Source organism: Ictidomys tridecemlineatus, chromosome 13, assembly GCF_052094955.1.
Source record: "Ictidomys tridecemlineatus isolate mIctTri1 chromosome 13, mIctTri1.hap1, whole genome shotgun sequence".
Taxonomy (NCBI): Eukaryota; Metazoa; Chordata; class Mammalia; order Rodentia; family Sciuridae; genus Ictidomys; species Ictidomys tridecemlineatus.
In genome coordinates this window covers 2,384,906-2,392,662 of record NC_135489.1, presented here as the reverse complement: position 1 = coordinate 2,392,662, position 7,757 = coordinate 2,384,906, and the positions used below count along the sequence as shown (strand labels likewise).

Sequence of the window (7,757 nt, the reverse complement as noted above, 5' to 3'; positions counted from 1 at the left end):
GACCTCCTGACCCTCACCAGGACATCCTGACCCTCACCAGTACTTCCTGACCCTCACCAGGACCTCCTGACCCTCACCAGGACCTCCTGACCCTCACCAGTACTTCCTGACCCTCACCAGGACCTCCTGACCCTCACCAGGACCTCCTGACCCTCACCAGGACATCCTGACCCTCACCAGTACCTCCTGACCCTCACCAGGACCTCCTGACCCTCACCAGGACTTCCTGACCCTCACCAGGACTTGCTGACCCTCACCAGGACTTCCTAACCCTCACCAGGACATCCTGACCCTCACCAGGACTTGCTGACCCTCACCAGGACTTGCTGACCCTCACCAGGACCTCCTGACCCTCACCAGGACTTGCTGACCCTCACCAGGACTTGCTGACCCTCAACAGGACTTCCTGACCCTCACCACTCCAACCCTGTCTCCTCGGGGTTTTCCGAGTCCAGAGATTAGCGCCACCTGAGCAGGTTGACCGTTCCTCCCGCCCCCCTCCCGAGGAGGCCTTGGTCCCCAGAGACCACTCCTCCCTCAGCCACTCTCTGCAGCCCCTCCTGCTGGACAGCTCACCGGAGACTTTGGGTGCCCGTCATTTGCGTGTGCGCTCATGTCACAGGCTCCGTTGAGGAGGTGGAACTGCTGTATTTGTGTTAACAGATGAACTGCATCCCCAGAACCCCTCTCTGAGACCACACCTCACCACGGCTTTGTGACAAGAGGCGTGCCATCTGGGAATCCCTGGTTATTTCCTTAACAAGCGTATTGTCACCGGGGGCACCTAGCAGACACCCTCCCTGTGGATCTGGAGTCACACGTCACCTGCGGGTGGGCAAAGGTGGTGGCCAACGCACTGGTCAGAAGCCGAGTCTGAGGCGAGCGCCTGCGTTCCTGTTAGAGGGCATCTGTTCGCCTCCTAATTCGGCGAAAGTGACCATTCACTCGCGGTACACAGACAATTCCACTTCTAAGGTGAAACAGCTTGAAAGAGCATATTAAAATCAGTCTCCGGTGTTTTCAACGCTGCCTGGCCAGGAGTCCCTGGTGGAAGGCGAACCGCCCGGCCCCACCCTGACACCGACCCATGAAGGCTCAGAGGGCCTGAGTCTGCGGCGGAGCCGGCTTCCCAGCTCCCAGACAGGCCTGGGTGATGTCCTCGCTGGGCGCCACCTGCCTCTCCCCTGGAAAATGCCGCTAATTAGAAGCTCTCAGAAAAATGGAAATAAAGGGAGGGCAGGGAGGAGGGGGCTGGGGGTCTGTCCTGAGAGCCCACGCTCCTGCCCAGGGCCACCTGGCGCCCCCCAGAGGTCCTCCTCCCAGCTCCGCTGGCCTGCGCAGGGCGTGTCCTCCTCTGCATGGACTCCGGGCAGAGCCAGGGATGAAGCTGTGTTCTGAGGTCAAGAGTGCTCCCTGGGAGCAGCTTGTCCTGCAGGGCAGGGTGGCCGTGGAAAAGACAAATGGAAGAGTGCTTCTTGTGTCCATCTCGAGGCGTTGTCTCCCCACCTCCCTTACAGCTGGTCCAGAGCGCGGAGCCACAGTAAGATGCCACCAGAAACGTCCCTCGTTTGATGACAACTCTGGAGTCATCCCAACGTTCCCTCTATAAGAGGGATGGGCAGACACCAACGTGTGCTCATCACGAGCTTCCAAGATGGCCTGTCCCTAACACAGGGCCGCCAGCTCTTCAGAGAGTCACATTCGCCTTTTTGGCACCTTAAGCCCCAGCAAGACATGGGGCAGTGAGGGGGTACTTGCAGGGTCTGAGGTCTGCCCCCCCAGGCCAACCTCCAGGCCTGAGGGCGTCTTTTGTTTCTGTGCCAGAACACGCTTCACACAGCGCCCGGACAGTCCCCGGGAGGCGCTTCCTGAAGCAAGGCCCCTGGCACCATCAGGCACGTCGTAATGCATGGAGAGAGCCAGGCGGCCAGTCCCTCCAAGCCCCAGGGGACTACATTCTACTCCTCAGGCTCTAGCACGTGGTCAGCAAGAACCTTCAGCAGTTCGCCCTCAGACACGACCTGGAGCATCCTTCCACCCTGAACTTGGACTGTGCATCCAGCACACCAGACACAGACGCCTGCCTGGGCAGCTCCGGCCCACCTTGCCGCATCACCGCGCCCACAGTGACTCCTCCTGGCGTTCCTCACTTGCACTGCCGAGGTCAGCACCGGGTGCCACCCAGAGCACATCCTCCGTAGTTGCCTCACACAGACCCCCAGGGGCAGCCATGGGGCCAGGCTCCACCGCCTGCCAGGCCTCCGACTCCTGCTCGCCGGCAAGGTGCCCTTCCGGGAACGCCCACCCTCACGGAAGTCCAGACCCAATGCCTCACAGAAGGGACAGTCAAGGGAGACCTGTGGCTACTGACGCTGGACAGAGCAGCACTTCTCACCTCTCGATGGTTGCTGTCACCCTACAGGGCGGTCTCCAGGAAGTCTTAGTACTAGCTACAAGCAGCCCTCGTGACAGTAACCGGGACTGATTTTGAGTATGGCTTTGAAGAGTAGTTTGGGAGGTTTCTTCCTGTGACAGAATTCATGCCTGTGGCGTGAACGATGGTGCCCATGTCTCCTCTCCATTCGCCACGTGTCCAGCATGGCAGAGCCCAGGGGTAAGTGCCCACGGCGGACCAGGCAGGCTTGCTGCCACCCAGAGGCAAGCTTGCAGGTCACTATGCACCTGCCTTGGTCGCCTGGAAATCGGACGACTTGAGCAAGGGCTGTGCAGGGCACAAGGAGGCAGGAAGCAGTGCGTCAAACACCCACTACTGTGCAGCCGCGCATGGCCACTGGGTGGTCGGGTGTTTTCCAATGCACTAAGACTTAGGATGAGTCTGTGCTGAAAAATGGTGAATTCTCCTTCTCCCGAGGTTAGAAGAAATAGTCATTTAATGCTGCCCAAGCGAGTCTGCAGATCATGGATGTTTTCACTCACGAGCCTGCACAGAAGCCACCACAAACTCAAGAACAGGCGTGGCGGGCGCTGCGAGGCGGTGGAGGTGTTGCACCAGCCATGGGAAGTTCTGGAGACCTTCCTGCCCGCTGTAGGTCGTCTGTGCTGAGGCGCGGAACTACCCTGGCCCCAGGCCCAGCCCCGCGTGGGCTCCCGAGGCTGCTCCCCGCTCTGGAGCGGGTTGCAGGTTCCGCACAGAGGTAGGTGCAGAGGGGCTCACAGTGGACACTGCTCTCTGTCCTCTGGCTCCCACTGTGCAGCCTGATCTGAGTTAGTTTCCATTTTGCTCCACACTAAGCCCTTAATCTTAATTACAAACCCTTTTTGTGTTGGGGTTTGTAAAACCTGACTAGGAAACAGTTTGTTCAAGGTTATTTTAATGAAAAACATCTATCCAATGCAAATACTTCCAGAGAAATAAAGAATAATTTCTTGTTTTGATTTATAAAATTTAAAGGGGGGGGGGAGGATGTAACGTTTTTCTCCAAACAAGGTTTTTGTGTTGCAGAAGCAGCCCACACATCCTCAGTGTGAGTCAGCAGCTGATCTTCCAGGGACAGTCGGAGAGGCTACAGCCTCTGGAGAGAGACGCAGGAGCCAGCCATCTCGCCAGCACACCATCTCCCGCTGCGGCCTTTCCTGCAGGATGTTCCAGCACTGTAAATGTTCATTCTCCCCGTCACCCTCCTCCCTCCACGTGAGCACAGGACACAGAGGGTGTCCCCAACCCCACAGGCTGTGTGTCTCAGGACGCCTTTCCTGTGTGGTCACTTCCACCACCAATCACTCCCACCTCTCCATGATTCACATGTTACTGAGCTCAGGAAGGACCCCATCCCTTTGGTCCTTTCTCCTTCACATTCCTAGAGAGTCGCTAAACCTTCCTGGGCCTCCCCATGTCGCTCCCGCTTTGTACATGGTAACTGGCCAAGATTAGAAAATTCAGGTCCATGAAAATAAGGGCGAGCCACTCATAAGCCCACAACCAATCATATTGCCATGGATATTTGGGGCATGTCTGCCCTGAGGATTTTCTAAGTGCATGGGATGGTGTGTCTCCTTGTCCTTTAATACCTGCTCACGTTGGTTAATGTCATCAGGGTAACGCATTATATGTGACAATTTAAATACCCATCATTATCTCCAACAGTTGAAGACTAATTTTTTCGTACTAGGATTTAAACTCAGGGGCACTCAACCACTGAGCCACATCCCAGCCCTATTCTGTATTTTATTTAGAGGCAGGGTCTCACTGAGTTGCTTAGGTCCTTTTTGCTGAGGCTGGCTTTGAACTCCCGATCCTCCTGTCTCAGCCTCCCGAGCTGCTGGGATTACAGGCATGTGCCACAGCACCCAACAACTGAAGACTACTTTACTGCACGGCTGTGCGTGATGACGTTAACTGAATCCCAATACCTGAACACTGAAGTTCTTCCAAGACCCTCTCCTTGAACAATCCCAGAAAGCTCTGGACACATATTAAATGTTGCTTGTTGTTTTTCTTCCTTTGCAAAACAGTTTTATGTCCTGCAACCTGCTTCTCACATTTAAAAAATATATCATAAAAGACCTTCCAGAGAATTCTTTTAACAGTGTACAATATTCTATAGTGTAATACACTCTCTTGGTGCAACCTTTTTCTTGAGGATACTCTGGCTACTTCCTGGTGTTTGCCACACAAGTGTTGCTGCACATGGGTGCCCATCCACGTGTGCATGTCCATAGCATGAGGGGATGTGGGGTGCTGGGTGAACGGCAGGATTGCACTGTCAGTGGACTTGCAGAGTCACCTGTGCAGGTGTGCGTCCAGCACGGGGATCCAGGCTGCTCTGCCAGTTCTCAGGGACACTTGGTCGGACACACAAACCCCTCGTGTGCAGCTTACAGACAAAGCAAGTGCCCTCTAACAGGAACGCACTCCTGAGCCTCAAGGGGACATGTCCCAGAACAATGAGCTTTCTGCTGGGGTGGGAAGTCACTACAGGGGACAGAAAGTGAACTATTGCTGACAGCCACCACCTGACACCCAGTAGCTTAGAATAACTGCCATGGTCAGGTCCACGTGGCAGTGCAGGCTGGCCTCTGCCGGGGGAGCTTCTGGTCGGAGCTAGGTCCACTCACCTCTGCGTGGCCCGCTGGGTGCTCCACCTCTCTCCTCCTTAAGGACCCAAGAGACAGTAAGCAGAGCAACCTCCCCACAGAGGTCACAGCCTGCCCCTGTCACTTCAGCATGGTCCACAGCAGAGAGCAAGGGGGCCCCAGACCCAAAGGGCCAGAAGGGGACGGCCTCTTTCTGCAGGAGGAGTGCCCAGGTCGGGCGCCCAGGTCACACAGGAAGAGGCGGAGCCTTCTGCCTGCCAGCAGGGCCTGTGTGTGCAGTGCGTATTTTTCCCAGTTTCCAAAAAATTGCTTTTGTAGTGTGTTCACCAGGCTGTTGGGAAAATCACGGCTGTGTATGAGCATAAAGAAAGTGACATTTGTACAGAGACCTCCCAAACCTCTCTCAAGATGCCGAGGTACGCTTGGGGCACCACTCTATCGGGTGAGGTCTCTCTTTATTTTTAAAAGTAGAGTTTTCAGATAAGGAAATTAATCTCTATGGCCACTTTATTCCCATTATTTGTAACACCTTATATGGAGTTGCTGATTTATCACCCTTTATTGCTCTGCTTGTGAGCACTACAGCTATACAGGACACTACTGGGGGCTTTGTTTCTTTTTCCTCTTGGCATGTCTGTGACTTTCCACCTCCCACAACAAGCAAGCCGAGAGCAGGGCGGTGCAGGTCAGGAAAACGGCAGCCAGAAATCAAGCTCAGCGCGGTGGCTCCCTTCATGTGGCCCGCAGAGGAGGGCAGGTGGGGCCCAGGCCAGGGCAGGAGGGCGCCCACAGCCTGCAGGATGTCCCTGTGGCTGGGTGGAATGTGCGACCTCCATGTCTAGAAGCTGGCATGGATTGGGGACATGGGCTGAGGACAAGCAGACGGCTCTTTCCTGATTCTGCAGCTTGGTTCAGAAAGGACCTTAGTGAGCATGGGGTGTCAGCTAAGGTGGTCCTGGAAGGAAGGGGAGGCCCGCTGCGGCCTGCCTGAGGGTGGCCACTCCCTCTGCACCGCAGCACCTGCCGACACACCGCTGAGCGAGGCCAGGAGCCCCGGGAAGCGGGAGCCGAGCCCTCTGGAGCTTCCAGGCCAAGAGCACAAGCTCTGAGGTCGGAGAGGAACCTGCTTCCGTGGAAGGCTTCGCAGCCGTCTGCAGGACTCCCTGACCCAGGAGACAGGACACCAGGGAGGGGCTGTGTTCACTCAGGTAGGGAGGAAGCAGGTCGGTGATCTGTTTCCATGGTGACTGTTATGGAATAAGACAAACTGACACTGATTTATTCTCCTCAAGCTCTTTAAAATTCCACTTTAATTTGAGTTGGTTCTTTACTAAAGCAAAACCAAGTTTTCTCTCACAATAATTAGCATTGGCCACCTGCAAATGAGCTTTTTAAAAAATAATGACACCAAAACCATCGGAATTCATGCCAGATCAGCTTGTGAGTGTAAATTTGATGTGTATTTTACATACAGAATCTGTGTTCTGGATATCTGCAATTTAATCCTGATTCTTAAAGTAATATCAGTTCTTGCTGCACATGAGACTGCGAGATATCTATGTGCTGCGGGTGACCTTGGAAGCCACATCAGCAGGGCCTGTTTTATCAATGTGGACACTCAATCTGTCCTCCCGGGTGGAGCCCCCAGCTCCAGGTGTGGTCCATTTCATGGTGGTGATCACAGAACAGTGGGCATGAGTCTCGCGGGATTCCCACTCCCCCTCTCAGGAGAAGGCTGGGGATGTCCTACAGGGCGGTGCACAGAAGTCAGAGCTACCATGCATTCCTGGCTTAGCTCATAGAGAGGAGGAAGGCCCAGAGAAGCTTCTGGAAATCCCAAGGCCCCTGCTGGTTAAAGTGCAGCCTGTGGGCTTGTTTCGGTATCTCTATGCCGAGGGCCCCCAGGCAGGGCTCCTCAGTCTTCCCTTCCCCACCTCGGGGCTCCCCTGACAGTAGATCTCGCTCTCACCGGGAGGAAGCACCAAGGACTCTCACCAAGGAGCTGGAGTTCGATTCCAGTCCTGCGCTGAGGCCTCCTGGAGGTCACTGGTGTCTCTCGGCCACACCCACCACAGTTGCTGGGAGGATTAGGTGAGAAACGTGAGCTCAGAACTCGCTGATCTGAAGCCTTGCTGCCCCCGCCCCCCGTGAGTCACACTCTGCGTCCTGTGTTACAGAAAAATCCTCAAGAACAGAACATTTGAAACCGCTCTCCACGCGGTCTCCGTGACTTAAAACGGAAGGGTCATCACTTATTCCTTTCAAAGCCTCTTCGGGTCTGACTGGCGGCTGGGCGTGGTTGATGTAGGCCAGTTGGATCCATGTGCGCCAGCGAAGCCATCGCTTCGGTCCCTGCAGTGAGTACGGTCCCCCACATCCCCCGGCCCGGCCTGCGTCCCGCTGTTTCATCGTCCACTCTGTGATGACAACACTCGGCAACTTGTCCCTTCCACACTGTCAGGACCCCAGTGCGGCCCTGGGCTGGAGCTGTGTGGATGTCCAGGACTAGAGCTGACCTCTGGTCCCCGCCCCTCCCTGCCTCGTGATGTGGCGGTTCGGACCTTGTCTTGGCGTACTGGGGCTGGCGCGTCTGGCTTCTCCACGCTGCATCAAGGCCTCAAGGTCCCAGGTGACCAGGCTCTATGAGGCCTTTTAGACTGGGACGAGCACAGGCGTGTGCACAGCTGTGGACGAAGGCCAAC

At 55.7% G+C, this 7,757-nt stretch overlaps 1 long non-coding RNA gene across 1 annotated transcript; it reads left to right on the top strand.

The window, feature by feature from the left end:
• Window positions 1-266: 266 nt before the first annotated feature.
• Window positions 267-4,525, top strand: LOC120885271 (uncharacterized). Its single transcript, XR_005727774.2, has 2 exons — window positions 267-3,155; window positions 3,464-4,525. It is a non-coding gene; the product is annotated as an uncharacterized LOC120885271 (long non-coding RNA).
• The last annotated feature ends 3,232 nt before the right edge of the window (window positions 4,526-7,757 follow it).